The sequence below is a fragment of the Stegodyphus dumicola genome, chromosome 11 (assembly GCF_044657685.1).
Source record: "Stegodyphus dumicola isolate Sdum_Otavi_A_Nest chromosome 11, ASM4465768v1".
Taxonomy (NCBI): domain Eukaryota; kingdom Metazoa; phylum Arthropoda; class Arachnida; order Araneae; family Eresidae; genus Stegodyphus; species Stegodyphus dumicola.
The window spans coordinates 100,887,148-100,906,003 of record NC_140778.1 but is presented as its reverse complement, the minus strand read 5'-3'; positions in this window follow the sequence as shown (position 1 = coordinate 100,906,003).

Below are 18,856 nucleotides of genomic sequence, written 5' to 3'. Positions count from 1 at the left end.
TACACCCTGGGAAAAATGACATTTAGAGTTAAAATACTGTGAATTGAGCGTTGTCAGTCACAAGTATATAAGCTGCTTGATTTAACTTCAGTTTAGTGAAATAATCTAAATCCATAGATCCACTTCAAAACAAAGTTAACTGTTAAAAAAGACATTTAATTCGGAATTTCTTTAAAGATTTTTGTTATAAATAAAATAATTTAAATCCCTTTGTGATTGCCATATTCTTTAAAAGGCACGTCCGTGAAAGTGGTTATTAATTTGTGAACGTAAATATCTCTACGGAAGACTAATATGGTCTCATCCGACCGAATCCGAAAATTGATGGTTTCCAAGGCGTATTACCTTTCATTTGAGAGCTCAGAGGCCTTTGACGGTAATTAAACGTAAGCGCAACGACAATATAAGAGTGTTCTTTAATAATACACGACCTGGAAAGTAAATAGAACGAGCCGTCGAACTGGCGTAAAATCCAGAATCGAAATGCTCCTGGCGCCATCTAGTGGGCAGATGAATAGGTAGAGTAAGTCGAGCTCGGTGAAGTTGATGTAAAAGGGAGCAATTATTGGCATAACCAAGAATCCATGAGGCTGAAATATTAAGATAAAATGAAATACAAATTATAAGAAATGTTCACAGAGTAAAATATAAATTCACTATACAGAGTAAATATTTGGGGAAAGTAAAATTCTACAATCTTTGGAGATCTTGAACACGAGATTTTAGCTGAACATAAAATAAGGTGCGATATTAAAGTTTTCCATTCCATAACATAGATTATTACAAAGTAATGAATTAATTCATAAATTTCACAAATTTAAATTTGAATAGCGATTCGAACTCGCTTTCAGCCTTGGCAGTCATTAGGCGTTAAAAAAGCAGATAACAAGGCGGAGCATGGAAACTTTCAGAAGAGAGAAATGGCGTAAGACATTAACTATAAATTAATATGTTGCGTTGTGATCTATGGTTCTTGCAGGTTTATAAAGATTTATGGTATTTTTCCGTTTCGCCGGCGCAAATCTCGCCAAGCAGACTTTATTGGCGACAACATACAGTATACACGTAAAAAATGTTAACAAAAGTTAGTTCTAAGAATTTTTTATTTTGAAGGCATAGACATTTTAATATCATTTAAAATTTTGTAAAAAGCCAATAAATTTGTAAAAAGACATTAATTTAACAATTTATTATGCTTTCATGGTTCAACAAGCTGATTCGCCGGTTCATATCACGTGACCCAAAATTATCTCATCGCAAATAAACTACGCTACAAAAATATAATTCTCTACATTAATGTCAAGTTAAATCTTAATTTGGAATAAAAGTTTAAATGCAAGAATTATTTCAATTCGTACGAATAGCTTACTCAGAAAGTATGTAAAACCGCAGTGTTTTATTTAGTGTATTCTCATTAAAATTGATGAATTTAACCCTTGACTTAACATTCTGCATTTTCGCCTTCGAGTGAGCGGTGTGATTGTATTCAAATTGACTTAATTACTGCGAATACTTAGAGCATAAAATTGTACTAGCTGGTAAAAATTCTATGTAATTATGTGCCAATATTGAAAGAACCAATTTGTTAAGAAATGGCTGCGACTTGTTTTGAAAATGAGGCGTAAAAGGTTACCAGCGAGGATATTCCGTTTGGCATCAGTTGTACCATTATTGACGAATTTATCGCCTGCGCCGGCAAAACAGAAAAATATCAGATTTATAATTGTTGATCATAGTCTGCAATCTGTGGTAAATGGGAATATTTAGATTTTATGATAGAGATGAAGAAATTGTGAGAATTAATTAGAATAAATTATTGCACGTTGAGAAACTTCTGAACTGGAGAATTTCGAATAAACCAAGGTGCATTTGTGATGGCTCTGAGAATTTTATTTTGAAAAACGATAATTTTCTTACAATAGCCTTTTGGTGCATTTGCCTCGATGGGTGATCCATAAGACAGACTTGGAAGAATAAGTGAAATATATAAAGTCCTTTTAAAACTGAGATGAAGCTTAGAGAGTCTTGCAATTGGATTATAAATAGCCATATATGCAGAACTGGCTTTCAACAGAGCGTAAGTTACATGATCTTTAAATAACAGTTGATTATTCAAAATAATGCCAAGATACAGTTAGAGATACAGACACAGACAGAATTAACAAACAAGATACAGACTGAGTTAACCCTTCCAGGGGCGCAATGTTATGATTTTTTAAAAGTTATGAAAAAGTAAGCATGACATGCAATGGTCCTATAGACAACATAAATGAGTTTAAAAAAATATTTTTTCGTCCCCCTTTATGGAAAGGGGACCGGTTTCGCCTTGAAACTATCGCCCGTGAAAATAAAATAAATTTAGATGTATACAAGCATTTTACTATGAACTGGAAACATGAGAAAAGCGACGGGTAAGAGAAGCAGAATAAAACGCAACTGTGAGTGTTCTTCAGTGTGCTCTGTGTTTCTGTAAAAAATAAGAAATGTTTCCCTCTCTCAAAAGCCCCATAAATCCTCATCTTTGAAGCCACTCAAACGAAGATATGGTGCAACTGTTTACAGCAGTGATCTGAAAGCAATAAACACACTGCGTCATCTGATCCTTTCTTCGATGTCTCAGAGGGGCGGTGGTTTCATACTGAAACCGCGATGAAAACATTCAAAATTAAAAGGGTTCCATTACTTTTTTGTGAACTAGGACATTTCATTAATCATTGATACCTGCTTATAAAATATATTGTGGAAAAATTAAAAATTGTTGGGTTTTTTTTGTTTGTAAAATAGCCCAAAAAGAATAATGTTCAAAAGAAGCTATTTTTGAATGATTTGGTGCTGCCATCTGTTATCAGCTTTAAGAAGTAATTTAATTTTAGCAGCGGTTTTGAGAAAATGAAACCAAATTTTCTAAATTTAAAAAAATGTTGAAAATGCGGTTTCAAGGCGAAACCACCGCCCCTGAAAGGGTTTTAACAGTGGGTAGGATTTTATTAGCGGGATGAATATCTGTATTTACAATGAGATTTTTCTTATATCTTCGGAAGAAGACAGTATTATTACATTTAGTAGAATTTAGTTTAAGTTTCCAGAAACGTAACCAGTGATAAATAATATTGAGACCAAACTGCAGATTATCAGTTGTGTGTTGAAGGTTTCTTTGATTTGGAATAAATGACTATATCATCTATATATCTTCTTAATGTATATTATCTTCTTGATATCTTCTTAACTATATTATCTTCTTGATGTATGAACTGCAAAATGTAGAAAATGCCTCCAGAGGGCAGTGCTGTGCAAAAAGGGAAAAATCCAGAGTGTGTCCTCGCTTTTGAGAAGTTAGTGTTCCAGCGGCGGAAGTGTTGAGACAATTGTAAAGATGTGAAATAAAGCTATAGTCCTAACTTTATGAAGTATTTTCGAGTTATTTGAGAAACTATGATTTATATTATGATCTTTCATGGTCCATCGAGCCGGAGTTAGAAACAAATCAGCGACATTAAATAGTGAAAGCGTGAAAACGAAAGTGTGTTTTTTATCCGAAGCGTTTGTGTTGAGTAACTTGTGTTTATAATAATGGAAGAAAAATTTAATTCTTTAAAGCGTGAAGAAGCGACGCGAAAAGGTAAAATCACCCGTTTAGAAACCTTTATAAATTCGGTGGTTGAACAAATAAATGAAGATATTAGAACCGAACTACAAGTAAAATTAGAAACTGTATGCACCGTGAAAGGAAGTATAACTGAATTACAAAAGGATTACTTCAAACTATCTGTAAAAGTGGATATTAGTGACGCAGAATCGGATTTAGAAAACATAGAGATTCCTCTGGAAAAAATCGAAGATTAAAAACATACTTACATGAATTAATGTGAAAAATTCTGTGAAAAGTAATGAGAATGAACAAGATAAAATAAGTGTTGATAATTGTTCTAAAATAGCCCACAGATGTAAAGCTCCCCAAATTGAGTTTACCAACATTTACCGGTAATGTTTATAAATGGATAACCTTTAATGATTTATTTAAGGCTGCTGTGCATAACAACGATAATTTGTCAAAAGGACAAAAGCTTCAATATTTATTATCAGTTCTTAAAGGTGATGCACTCCGAGTCGTAAAGTCAATACCAGTTTCGGATTAAAATTATGAAGTTCCTTGGTCACTGTTAGAAGAAAGATTTTCAAATCATAGAAAACAGGTTTCTGCCCCACATTAAGAGATTTAGGTCAATTCCATCTATTCATAGTGAATCTGCTAGTGCTTTACTAAATTTAGTTGATATTATTTTCGAATGTACTAGAGCGTTAGAAATTTTAGAACACAAAATTGACAGGCTTGCTGATACAATGTTTGTGTATGTTTTGTTACAAAAATTAGATGCTTCAACAAAATTATGGTTCGAACGCGAATTTGGTAAGAAAAATAATGTTCCCAAATTGAATGACTTCCTTGAATTTCTAAAACATCATGCAAGAACCTCAGTTTCTACAGTTTCTAAGAACACGAACCAAAAACATTGTTCTAAACATACTGTATTGTTAACTAATGTCAAGTCATCTAAGTGTAGTTTCTGTTTGGATAATCATATTATATATAAATGTCCTAAATTTCAAGATATATCAGTGAATGATAAGGCTGAATTTCTAAAAAGGCAAGGATTGTGTTTTAACTGCTTTTTAAACCATAGTGTAAAACACTGTTCTTCAAAATTTTCGTGTGCTACGTGCGGTAAAAAACATAACACCCTGATTCACTTTGAGAAAAGAAATAATAACTCATCCCATGGTGTACCTTCTCAAAAATCATCTTTATCACCGAACAATACTAGTGAAATAAACATTTCAAGCGAATTAAATCCGAACGCGATTAGTTTCGAAATTACAAATGCGACTCCTTCCATAAATAAATTTGTCGAAACGAGTTATGAATGTGAACATAAATCCTTCTCGGCACCAGAGCAAAGATTTCCTTTCCAAGGTCGAAGAACTTACACGTTTTTTCCTACTGCTGTGATTAAGGTTCGAATGGGAATCGAAAAAATAATAAACATTTTAGCCATTCTTGACGTAGGCAGTCAAGTTAGTCTGATTCGAAAGAAATTTGCGGATATGTTACAAATAAACAAGCAATAAATGTTCCTGTATCTGGCCTGAATAATTTGATTCTGACTCTTAAAAGTAAGCTAGTACCATAAGTGGAAAATTCGAATGGAGACTTTAAAAGAAATTAAATGGCGACTATCTGGCCGTGACGACTATCTGGCCACCTTTGAAATGATATCTAGGTAAGAATGAATTTCGCGCATTCTAACTCTCGCGTTTAGATTTGGTTTCAAAGGCTTATTGTTGAATTTCACACTATGAGCTATCAAATGCCTAATCATTTCTTTCTGTGTATCTGATACTTTACTAAACTTAAAAGCTTTTTCGATAGGAGCCAAAATCTTTGGAATCGATGGTTTTGAGGTCTGTGAGAAATTAAAATTATATTTTAGAATTCTCTCTTGTTCTTCTGATAAACTAACACTAGAAATATTAATTACTGGCTTAATATTTACAACGGAAATTTTTTTTTGAACTAATTAAATTGGAAGACTGTAAGAGAAGTTTTTCGAATTTAAATGCAAGGGTGTTTTTATGATGCTTAACTACATTCTCAGTTCTAGACCAAGACTTTTGTTCAATGGCAATAAATTTTGGGTATGAATTGGCGAGTTCCAGATGAAGCTTATATAGCTCATGTTCAATTTTGAATAACTGTTGACGTGTATCCCTTATGATTGACCGAAGCAAGGCAAGCTTGCAGTTTAACAGAATTCTTGAAACGCAACTGGAAGATTTTTGATTAGATTTGATTTGAATGAAATTGGGGATCTATTTTTTATGTTTACATTTTAGTAAAAAGTCAAGGTGATGCAGAAATTTCTGTCGTTTCAGGCGTAATTAGTAAAACTATTAATAATTAGTAAACTATTAATTGTAGTAAAACTATTAATGGATGAAGGCATGATAAGCAATGCAGAAAATCAAACTAAATTAACTAACCAATAATAAAGTTCAAAACAGTAGAAAAATTTCACACTGAAAATGAATACAAAACAAAATATTTGCAATTAAAAAGCATGAAATCATATAAACGAAGCACAATAGCAAATAAGAAAAATTAAAATATGTAAAACGCAAATCAAATTTGAAAATTTGGATTGTTTTGTATGGAAGTTTACATGAACCAGTACAATTATCTTTAAATGATTGTTTATACCAAGGAGTTAATTTAAGCTCAAATATATTTCATTTATTGACATTCTTTTTCTTGAACAAGATCGCCTTCTTGGCAGACATAAAGAAGGCTTTCTTGCAAATTTCTTTACGACAAAGAGACAGAGACGCAGTGAGATTTCTTTTCATTGACAATATGAATAACGTATGTGTATATAAATTCAAAAGGATAATTTTTGGAGTAAATGCAAGTCTTTTTTATTGGCGGTAACTATTAAAAACCATATAGAGAAGTAGAGAAAGGACTCTCCTGCTACAGTACAAACGCTTGATACCTATTTTTAGATGACCTTATTACAGGTAATGACGACATTCCATGTGTCTTTGAAATTTCTAAAAGGGCCGAAAAAATAATGAGAGATGCTGGTATGCCCTTAAGGAAGTGAATTTCAAATTCCGAAAAGTTAATAAAGGATTGGAAAGCTGTAGGATTTAAGCAGTCCAGAAGATTTAAAGGATAAATTACACAGCGTTCTTGGTATCTTATAGGATCCATTTAGTGAATACCTGTCCTTAGAAATTAATAGTTTGCTAGAATTTCTCCAACAGGAAAGGAACACTAAGCGGTTTTTAATAATTGGCTGCTGGAAGAATCTTCGACTCTTTGGATCTGGTGACTCTTGCTACTATCCGTTTCAAATGCCTGTTCCAGGAGATCTGGCAAATAAACCTTTCTTGGGATGAAGCGTTACCTCTTGATATAAGCGAGAAGTGGGTGAGGTGGTGTAAAGAAGCTGCACAACTTAAAAATTTAAAGGTTCTGAGATATATACTTGATTCTTTTATTGATCAAGATGCAGAATTGGAAATTCATACATTTTTGGATATTTTCGGATTCATACATTTTCGGAGGCTTATGGAGCAGTTGTTTACGTTAAGTTAAAGGCTGAGAGCGAAATCTTAATCAATCTTGTAGCTTCAAGCTAGAAGTAGAGCGGTTCCTTTAAAGAAACTGTCATTGTCATGACTTGAGCTTGTGGGTGCTTTACTTGCAGCAAGATTAGCTAGTGAAATGAAACCAATTATTGACAAAAACAAATATCGAAAAGTATTTTTTGGGGGTCATTCGAAGATCACTTTATACTGGATTCAAAGCCCAAGTAAAAAGTGGAAACAATTTGTATCAAACCGTGTGAAGTAGATACAAGGCTTGACAACTGAGGCTACGTGGCATCATTGTCCTGGCAAGGGCAATCCAGCTGATTTACTTACCCGTGGTGTAAGTAGTGATTCTCTTGTAAATAATCCAACTTGATGAACTGGACCTACTTTCCTAAAGGAAATTACTCCTGAGCCTCCCGAACTTAGTGTCACAGAGGATGAGTATTTTAATGAACTGGAAAAAGACTGTGATAATATTGACTCTTTGAAACTTTTCAGTATAGCAAAGGACTTTAACTTTTTAAATCGTATTTTTGACTTAAGTTATGATTTTATGCGTATTTTACGTGTTTTAAATTTTATTTTCAGGTTCATCTATAATGCAAGAAACCCGAGAACCAAAACGTCAGGGTATGTAACCGCTGCTAAACTAGAGCAATCAGAGATTTTGTTAATCAGAGAAGTACAATCTCAAGATTTTTCGGCAGAGCTGAAAAATTTATCCAAGGATGAAACAGTAGCCCCCAATAGTAAGCTAAAAGGTTTATCCCCTTTTATCGATAAAAATTCTCTTATTAGAGCTGGTGCTCGCCTCCGAAATTCTAATCTTGGGTTCTGTAAAAAAAATCCTGTCGTCCTTCCACCAAAAAAACATTTAACAAATTTAATTGTAATGAATTTTTACAAAAAATGCTTTCACGTGGGACTACAAACTTCATTATATTATGCGGGAGCAAAATATTGGCCCATAAATGGGAGAAATGCACTGGTGTGCAAAAATTAAGGACGAAGTCGAAAAATTAGCATATCAGCTGAACGAAGAGGCAAAGCGGACAGAAAGACCAATCAGGAGATTAAGTAAGGTGATGTACGGTAGCACATGCGCAGATATGCAGGTAGACGCAATGGGGGAGTGTCTGAGTAGTATAAAGCATGTTGTCGGTGTAAGATCAGTATTTCTGGCAAAGAGATTGCACGCCGTATAGCAGTTAAAATCACACCGAGTTGCTGCCTCAGCGAGAAATGGCGAATAATCAGTCTGTTAGACGACATCTGGATGCTTTTACCCGAGGTCGAATCATTGGGAAGTTGGAGGAAGGCCGCAGTGTGACAAGTGTGGCTGCAGAGTTCGGAATTGCTCACAGCATCGTTTCACGACTTTGGAGACAATTTCAAACTACAGGAACAGCTATCCGGGGGTTTAGTAGTGGTCGTCCACGAGGAACCACACCCGCAGATGACCGGTATATTGCCGTACAGGCCAGAAGAAACAGGCGGCAGACAGCGGGAGAAATCGCTAGACACACGACACAGGCGATTGGACGACCGATATCGCGGTTTACCGTGGCCGGAAGAGTGCACGGTGGTGGTCTGTTTGCACGACACCCTGTACGGTGTGTACCTCTAACGCCTGCCCATCGGAGAAGGCGTTCTCTGTGGTGCCGGGAACACCGGAATTGGAGAAACAATGAATGGGGACGAGTACTCTTTACAGATGAAAGCAGATTCAGTCTGAGTAGCGATTCTCATCGCAAACTCATCTGGAGAGAGCGGGGAAGCCGCAATCATCCCTCGAACATCATTGAAAGGGACTGGTATGGAGGTGGCAGTGTTCTTGTTTGGGGAGGCATCATGCTTGGTAGTCGTACAGACCTTCACATCTTCGACGCAGGTTCAGTCAACGGGACCCGTTATTGTAACGAGATTCTTCTTCCATATGTGCGTCTTTTTAGAGGCGCTATGGGTCCGCAGTTCCTTTTCATGGACGACAATGCACCATGTCATCGCACAGTAGCTACCGAATAGCTCTTAGAGAGTGAGGATATTGAACGTATGGATTGGCCGGCACGATCTCTGGATCTCAATCCCATCGAGCATGTATGGGATTTTCTAGGCAGACGCTTGGCAGCTAGTACCTTACCACCAGTAACGATTCCGGAGCTTCGATTGACGCTGCAAGACGAATGGGCAGCAATGCCTCAACAACTTATTGACAAAATTCTCTTATTCTCAGCATGGGCAGACGCTGTGAAACCTGCCTAGCAGTCAGGGGAGATCATATCCCCTATCAAAGACCGGATGTTTCTTGCTGGACACCCATCACAGGGATGTTTCGGCCTTCAGTCGCATTGCGCTCCATGCTACTTTTTCAATAAAGCTTCTTTTTATCCCTCTGATTTCTCTTTTAGTAAGTGTTGCTTACATTACTCGTGTCCTTACGTATTGGGCATCTTACGGTATTAAATGTGTTGATTTGGAAAGCTTTTGTACAAAGTTATATTGAAAAAAACCGTCTCGTCCTTAATTTTTGCACACCAGTGTATTTGCAGAAAAATTTACCATTAGTGCGTTGTTTGTTTTAGGGCAAATCCTTTTGCTTCCTCTCAGTTTATGGGAAATCTGCTATCTGAGCGTGTTAATGAAAATTTTGCATTTAATGATACAGGAATCGATTATCGTGGACCTCTTTTTGTGAAATACAAAAACCAACGTAAGGGTGTATTTAACAAATTTTATGTTGCCGTAGTTGTTTGCCTCGCAACCTTTGCAATGAGTATAAACATACTTCATACTTATGAAATACAATTTGCTTTTTTTGACATGGTATATTAGATGGTTCTAGTACGTTCAGTGGTGGTGAGCACTTTGCTGTGTCATGCAATACCTAAATTCTAAATATTTTCTCACCCCTAAGCTTTGCTGACTAGTGCTTTCCCTGAATTCTAAAAATTTACCGTATCGAAATTTTGCTACTGCTTCTCCAAATTCTAAAAGTTCCGACATCTAGTGCAGTTGCAGCAGGTCTGATGCTATACTTTGGTATATCCACTATAGCAGAATGTTATGCAGTGGGAATTGCAGGCATATTGTTACGAAGTGTCCAGGCGCGGTGAGATAGTTTCCCCGCAAAGCAGATTTAGGGTTGCCATAAAGTGGCAAAGGGTTGCCATATTTGCCGAAAAATAGCTCATTTGGCGACAAAATTGCGATATGCCATGGAATGATGGAGAATCTTCTGGAATGAATTCTTACCAGTTTAGCCCAGAATGTTCTCGAACACAAGACAAAAACTATGTAAACCTGCTGGTGCCAACGACTTCATATAACAGTATAGATCTCATTGGCTGGTACGCGGAGAATCAGTGCGAAATAGTTAGTATCGAGTTAGTGTATCTCAGCTAGTTAGTCCGTGCGGAGACGATCGAGTTGACAGTGACCCAAGGAAGGACCATTCATGACCCAGCTGCATCTTGTGCTGCCATACATAATTAAACGATCCAACCTCGGCGGCTGTGCCGGCGGAGCGCCAACGCACCGAACAGTCCGCAGGGACTTCTCATGTTCATTGCCACAATCCATTACACTGAGGAGTGCGCGGGGAGCCGCTTCCCCAGCACAGCCCTTAAATCTATATGAGAGCGTCCCCACAGCGAAGGCAACGGACACGACAGTACCAGTACGGTCCCTGCCAAGCCCGCGCATACCATAGGATGGACCTATGGTTCTAGTCCTGCGAAGTATGATTATATACCCAACAAATCAAAGCTGGCAGGACACAAATCCAGCCAGTGGTCTGGTAGAACCCCGGTTCTCCTCCCATAAATGGTCGGTTCCGGAAATTCCTACCAGTCGATACCCTGGGATTGGTTGCTCAGCGTCATTAGCCTATACGAGCCAAGGCCTGGACCAAGGCACCGTATAGTTTACAGCGGGGCCCCGAGGAGGCTGACGCTGAGTTGTGGGAGACGCAAGCAGGCGCACCTGAAGCCATTCCCACAGTCCCTGTCCATCGATCAAACGCCGGGTCTCCTGCCTTCCGCCACTGCCTACGACGATCTCCCACGCACGGTTCACGCCGCCTACGGTTCACGCGCACGGTTCACGTTTTCAGCCGGTTCCGGCCATCCGATCCCCGGGTCAAGGACCGACAGATCGGTCCTCGGATCAAACGCCACGTCTCCTCCCGCTACGCGGTCGGTTCTGGAATTTGTCCTCGGGAGGCCAATCGCCACCCGCCCCAGATCGAGTTGACAGCCGGCCAGCGAGTGTCGAGTGCATCGAAGAGTCTCTTAGTGTATCGCGGTTAGTGCATCGTCGAGAGACTGTGTTAAGCTCCGGGAACGACTGAACCGAAGAGTCGGGAGCTGTGCTCTGCGTGTCGTCGAGTGCATCGCGAGTTGTAGCGTCGAGAGTCTCGAGAGTACGTGGAGTTCCGACAACGACAGAACAGAGTCGGGAGCTGTAATCTGGTGCTTTGCAGTGAAGCTGTCTACACAGCTATAGCCTGATAACCTGAAGGCTGTGTCGCTGATTGTTCCAGCGTGTTTATAGTAGATCTTCGACGGCTGTAAAAGTGTTTTGGAGCTGTCCTGATTAATACCGGCCAATAGTAAAGTGTGTTTCGATATTCCATCAAGTGCTGTCGTCGTTATTCACTCCAAATCCACACAAACCCCGTACGAACGTGAAGAAAGAAAATAACATAACATCTGGTGTCAGAAAAAAAAAGTTAACAATGTATTAAGAAACTGTTGCGTGTAGATATTAGTTCGTTGCAATGGAGGCATGAAATTTGTCTACGTGAATGTGAGGAATGAAGACAAGTTTTAGTCACTGTTATTTTTTACACAAAGCTTTAATAACATGATGTTGAAGTATTATAATTCCATTTTATATGCACATTTCTCGATTTACTATTTAGTCACTGGTTCTCAAATTCTACGTTAAAAGTTATTAAAAGTTTGTATGATGCTAATTCAGAATAGAAATCATGAATATAATTAAAAAGCTCAGGAATAGAAAGGCCCCCGGGCAGGATAATGTTAATAATGTAGCACTGAAATGGCTGCCAATAAATATGATTAATCGACTTACAGGTATTCTGAATGCTTGCCTGTACAATAATTATTTTCCGAATATATGGAAGTCTGCTAAAATGATAGTGATCCCAAAGCCGGGAAAGAACCTGACAAAAACGGATGGGTACAGGCCCATTAGCCTGCTGCCCAGTATGGGAAAAATACTTGAAAGAATTGTCCTTAGCAGAATACAACCACACCTGGATAAATTACCACTTGAACAGTTTGGCTTCAGGAAAGCCCTATCCACGACGAAGCAACTGGTTAGACTTAATGAGTACATAGGTAGTGCACTGCACAACAAAAGATATGTTGCCTTACTCATGCTAGACGTGGCGAAGGCGTTCGACCGCGTCTGGCATGAGGGGTTAATTTATAAATTAATCAGTTTGCAGTTCAGCACTGAATTAATCAAAATTATTCACTCGTTTCTTTCAAACAGAACATTCAGTATTCACATTGATGATAGCACTTCAGATAAGAAGCAAGTACAGGCCGGGGTCCCTCAAGGATCTATTTTAGGGCCCGTGCTCTATTTATTCTACGTTGCAGATCTACCTGCAGAACATCTGGATCATAATTTTTTCATAGGCTGCTACGCAGACGACACAGCTTTTGCCGTCAAGTCTGGGTCGCCAAATTTTGCGATTAAGAAACTTCAAAGATTTATGCCGAACCTTGAAACCTGGTGTGCCAATTGGAAAATTGCAATTAATGCGGATAAATCTAAGCTTATGATTTTTAAAAAGAATAAAATGAATCACCCATTAACTGCACAACTGTTGCTATTTGATACTGTTGTACCAGTTGTAAAAACTGCTACTTACTTAGGTTTAAAATATAGTGCTAATTTCCTCTGGAAAGAGCATATAAAATGTGTCAGAGGTAAGACTATTGGAGTAATTCAAAGTCTTAAGCCACTCCTGTCTGCGACCTCCAAATTAGACATCAAGAGGAAGAGACATATTTATAACTCCATTATACGTCCTATTTTTGCGTACGCTTCTCCGGCCTGGGCAACAGTTCAGAAAAAGGAGTTGAACACGCTACAAATTATTCAAAATAAAGTACTTAGAATGATAACAAACGCTCACTATTATGTCTCGAATCAAACCCTGCACAATGATCTGAAAATGGAATCTGTAGAAACATATCTACACAAAGCAAATAATAAATTCTTCAACAAGGCACAAGAATGCAACCATATGACCGATTTAAATGTGTTAGATTATGTAATTCTTGAAGAAGATGCTGCACTTAGACCGCTCGCGGCCCACCTCGCCAGGGACTTAAATTTTCCCACGTAAAATTATCATGATGGGAATGCACAGTGCCTGTATATATTGTATATAGTGTATATTTTATTTCTCATTTATTATTTGTATGCTTAGTTTGTATGTTCTTTTAACTTGTTTTTATGTAATAATGTATGCTTATGTTTAATTGTTATGATATATTTAATTCAGATGTCATGATTGAATCTATTGGATTCTGTCTGTGTCTTCTTTTATGATACAACACAAACATATCATACAGATCCTCACGGCTCCTGCTTTGCAAATTTCTTGATGCGCGCGCCACTCTTTGGCCTTGCGACTCATGGTCGCCCCCTGTAACCACCTTTGACCTCCTAGAAACTTGTCATGAAAAATTCAAAGTCATGCGCCGTTCGGGCTTAATTTTCAAGAGCCGGATAAGTTGCGCAGCTGCGCGACACTTCGGCAATAACCGTGCAGGCTAGACTAGACTAATTCAGAATTAGAATTGTTTTGATTATTGTAATTATCACAAAATTACAACTGAGCCTTTTCGTGTGTTTATTGTGGTCATATGAGATATTTTTAATGTCATCATAAGATTATTCTTATGATGCTCGTTTAACAGATAAGACATATTTTTCTTATGATGCTCATTTAAGTAACAAGGTTCATTTAAAAAATCTGAGATTTAGGGTTAATGTTCTTTCAGAGGACTCCAAGATGTACTTCTCTTCTCATAAAGGGAACCCCCCCAAAAAAGATTATAAGAAATTACATAAGGATGATTTTGTAGTCCCTAAAGAATGAGACTTTTGGGTTGCACTTTGCTGGCTTATGCAGCAAATGCAGCCTGAAAAATCTGCAAGTACAAGATGAATAATTTTCCTGATTATATGTTTTAGCACTCTTAATAAACATGGAGGCATGCAGATGTTTAAAAGATTTTCAAACGCAAAAACGCAAATAACTGACTTATTCATTCTAATGTGACTTCTCGTCTTTGTACACACGTATGTGCATAATTAAGTTGGTTTCGTACATAAATGTCTTGTAACATATGTCGCATGCATATGGTCTCTCACTCCGCGATTCCAGCGCTTTGATACGCCATCTAGTGGCTAAAAGGTGGAAACATTAAAAATCGGTATTTACGTTTCACAATACTACGCAGTTTGTGAAGCGTGTTGTGATCGAAAAGTAATTAAACGTTTATTTTTTATTGTTTTGAGCCTTATGTGTTCAGTCGTTTTAACCACTTGTAGGACAAATCTAATGAAAATGCTTGTAATATCATGTAATCAAAAGTTAACTACATGTTATATGCCAGAATTGCTTTCTCAAGTACTGAGGGGTAGGGGTTAATCTGCTCTTTTTTTTTTTTTTTTTTTAATGTTTGGTCATGGTATTATTCATTGCATGTATTTTCTATAATGCATATGGAATACTAATATTTCTATTACAAATGCCTTTTTTCATTTTTAAGTGCTTTGCTTGTTGATATTCTCAAAATTGCATCTGATGATTAGTGCTATTATGTATATAATAGATATAAATACAATAGACTAATATAATAGATCAATATATTTTTAGTATATAATGATTTATTATCATTTTTATGGAAAAAAAAAGACACTTTTGACTGCACAGATATTCTGGAAATCCCAAGTTAAACACATGTGAAATCATTTGTTTACAATCAGTGAACATTAAAATCAGCTACCTGTCGCAATACAATAAAACAGTGACACAACTTCCTGCAACAGCCAGCAGTTCCTCCTTTACATGAACAAGAATTTTTTTTAAAAAAATTTTACTTTTCCTTTTTAACAATGAAATGTCCTTCGATTTCATGCGATCAGGACACTATACAACTTATCTTTAAATAGGAAACAAAAATTTGTAAATTGGATTTTTCAAGTAAAATTCCGTGCATTACCAAATAATCCGCTTTTTAAAATCCTCTCTGCTTCAGTAACACAGCGAGAATTTACGCCTCCTTGAACAAAATTAAACATTTCGGAAAAGCTAAGTAACTCCATTTTTGAATGTACGAAGTCAGATCACAAATTAAAATACCGGTTTTTATCCGCCACATTAATGTGTGAAAGAGCCACCTATAGGTGAATTGAATCGCGGCTAGCGTGCATACGCATATGTTTCAGCAACTTAGCTTTTGAATGCAACTGATTTTGTGCACACCCATGTGGTTTGTCTCCTGTATGCATGTACATGTGTGTTTTTAAATAATGTTTCCTAAAAATAACTTAGGTCATATATTATATTTATGTAATCTGTGCCCTGTGTGAATGCGCATATGATTTTTTTAAGCCAGCTTAGAGCCAGCATATGATTTTTAAGCCAGCATATGATTTCCGTCCAGCGTGCAAAAGCATAAATGTACATAGGGTACTATTATACGCAAGTGATGCAGAACATACATCACATTTTTTTTTGATTTCTCATTTGTGTGGATACGCATATACAAGAAGAAGGTTTGCTTTAATGCAAAAGACTTGGGACACATATCACATCGATCCGTTTTTTCTACTGTGTGGTTAGGTTACTCCGTGGGTTAGGTATATCCGCTGTTAACTTTGTCCTATATGTCTTCTCACATACATCTCATTCAAAGGGGTTTCCTTCAGTGAGGAAACCCATGTGATTCCGGAAGAGATCTTTGCCTACAAAGTCACATGTAATATAAGATTTCTTCCCAGTGTGTGTAACGTATGGATACTTGGGGATTCACAAGGGGACCGCGGTGAATGAAGGTCGAGTCCTTTTTCGCTCTTTAGTCAGGTTTCCGTGTACGTCCGATTACGAGGTAGGCGGAGTCCAACTCGTGTGCCTCGTACTTCTGGTTAAGCCTACTTTGGGTTTCGCCGCGATTGCCTATAATTGTCTTATCACATGTCATTAATTGCTGGTTTTGGTGATTGATTTTTCCGATATGATTGCTTATTAAATTTATTTTTGATAAGTAATTTAAGTAATTATTTTCGTCTTTTCGTCTTTTCCAGGATTTTCTAAATTAAAGATTCAGTGATTTGTCTGGATTTTGGATTGCATATTCCCGCATAGTTACCCCCAAGCTTTCGCTTCAGGTGATTGTCAGGGGCCTTGCGGGAATTTTCTCTAACACATCCGCCTGTTAGAACACCATCGAGTGGGCCTAATTCCGGGGTGTTGGACTCCTATATTCAGGCCGCAGGATTTTGATTTTCGATGCGAAGATGGATGCAGTGCTAGGTGCAGTGAAAGCGCAGATTAGTGAGCTCGACAATGTCAAAGAGCAAAATGGAGAATTCACTGACACAGAAGGCAAACTTTACGCATTCTTGCATAGTCTTGTTGATATGTTGAAATTGTTTAATGAACAAATTAATCATGAAAAAGGAAACACTAACGAAAACACTAATACCTTAGTGGATATTAGAAATACGAGTCCAACTTTAGAGGATAATGATAGGGGCAGAAGCCCAATCAAGATTAATGATTTCTCACACCTAAACTCAGATAATGAAAAAACGCCTGATCAAGAAACTAGTTCAGAAGACGAAACACAAAACAGGCGTAGAGGAGATCAAACTGTAAGGACTAGAAATCACAGAGTGCAGTATAAAAAGCAAAAGATAAGTGATAGTCAAGTTATCACGTCCGATGTTACCACTGCTTCAGATAAAAATGCACAATCAAGCGCAGATAGCTCAGTTACTAAAATCACAGAGCAAATTGACAAAACTCATATAGATAATCAAGATATGGACACAAATGACGAAGATAGTGTTCAAAATGACACTACAAATATTGCTAAAACCTCAAATAATAGTGTAAATTCATCTCGTACTAAAATCCCACCCATTACTCTCAGGGAGACTGATTTGAAATGGGGAGAAATTAGTAAAGTTTTTCACAGAAATAAATTAAAATTTTTCGGTCGACAAATTCCAGATGGAATTAAAGTTATTGCAGAATCCCCCGATGATTACAGGGGTATGGTAAAAATCTTAAATGATCTAGGAGTTGAACATCACTCATTTAAACTACCAGAAGAGCGCAACTTAAAAGTTGTTGTGAGAGGATGCGAAACATGAGGAAATGGAACTGTCGTAAAACAAACTCAAATGGAGAACAACTCTTTGAATTTATAAACAACGAACCTGTTTATTTCTTTGCCTGTTTATTCTTAGTATATCTTGAAGTTGTTAATGATCTAAGCTCGGATCATTTACCTGTAATGGCCACACTTGGAATCCTAAAAGACAAACGACGCAGGAGAAAAAGATTACAGACTGGAAGCAGTATAATCTAATCTTAAGTAATAGTATCTTCCTGAACACAGCTTTAAGAACCAAGCAGGACATAGACTTAGCTGTGCACCTGTTTACTAACAGTATCATTAATGCAGTCAATACTGCCACCAAGAACATTCCCATTAAACAGACATCTGGAAGACTCCCCCCCCCACATCAAAGATAAAATCAGAGAAAGAAATAGATTAAGGAAAGCCTGGAATCGAACATGGAACACGAGTACTAAAACGGAAATTAATAGACTGAATCGTGACATCAAGCAATCAATTCATCAGCTCAGAAATGACCTTTGGGATGAAAAAATCATGAATTTTAATGAACCAAACAATGCGTTCTGGTCATTTGTCAGAAATCTAAAAGGAAAGGCTGTAGCGAACGAACCACTTCACTTCAATAATAGCGTGGCTCTCACTAATAAAGAAACAGCGAACGCCTTTGCAGAACATTTTTGAAAATCAGTTTAAACCGAATGAGCGTCCTTGTGACATAGACTTCGCTTATGATGTAAGATACTGCATTAATGACTGGTTTACCTCCCAGGAGGACTTATAAGACAATCTGGAACTCACCTCTCCACATGAAATCCAAGAAATCATAAGGAAACTAAAAAACAGGAAGGCACCGGGCTATGATGCAATAACCAACCTAGCGATCAAGAACTTACCGAAAAATTGTATCGAAAGGTATGCCAGTATTTTAAATGCTTGCTTAACTATCAGATACTTTCCGCTTGCCTGGAAAAGAGCCAAAATGATTGTCTTACCTAAAGCCGGCAAGGTTACCACTCGCCCAGAAGAATTTAGACCTATCAGTTTGCTTCCCGTTTTGGGGAAAATTTTTGAACGCATCATTTATCATAGAATCCATCCATACTTAGAGAAACTACCAGAAGAACAGTTTGGTTTCCGAAAAACCCTTTCCACCACGAAACAATTGGTCAGACTTTATGAGTCATCGGCAGTGCGTTACATAACAGCCAAAATGGGGCTTTACTCATGCTAGACGTGGCCAAAGCCTTTGACCGCGTCTGGCATGAGGGTCTAACTTTCAA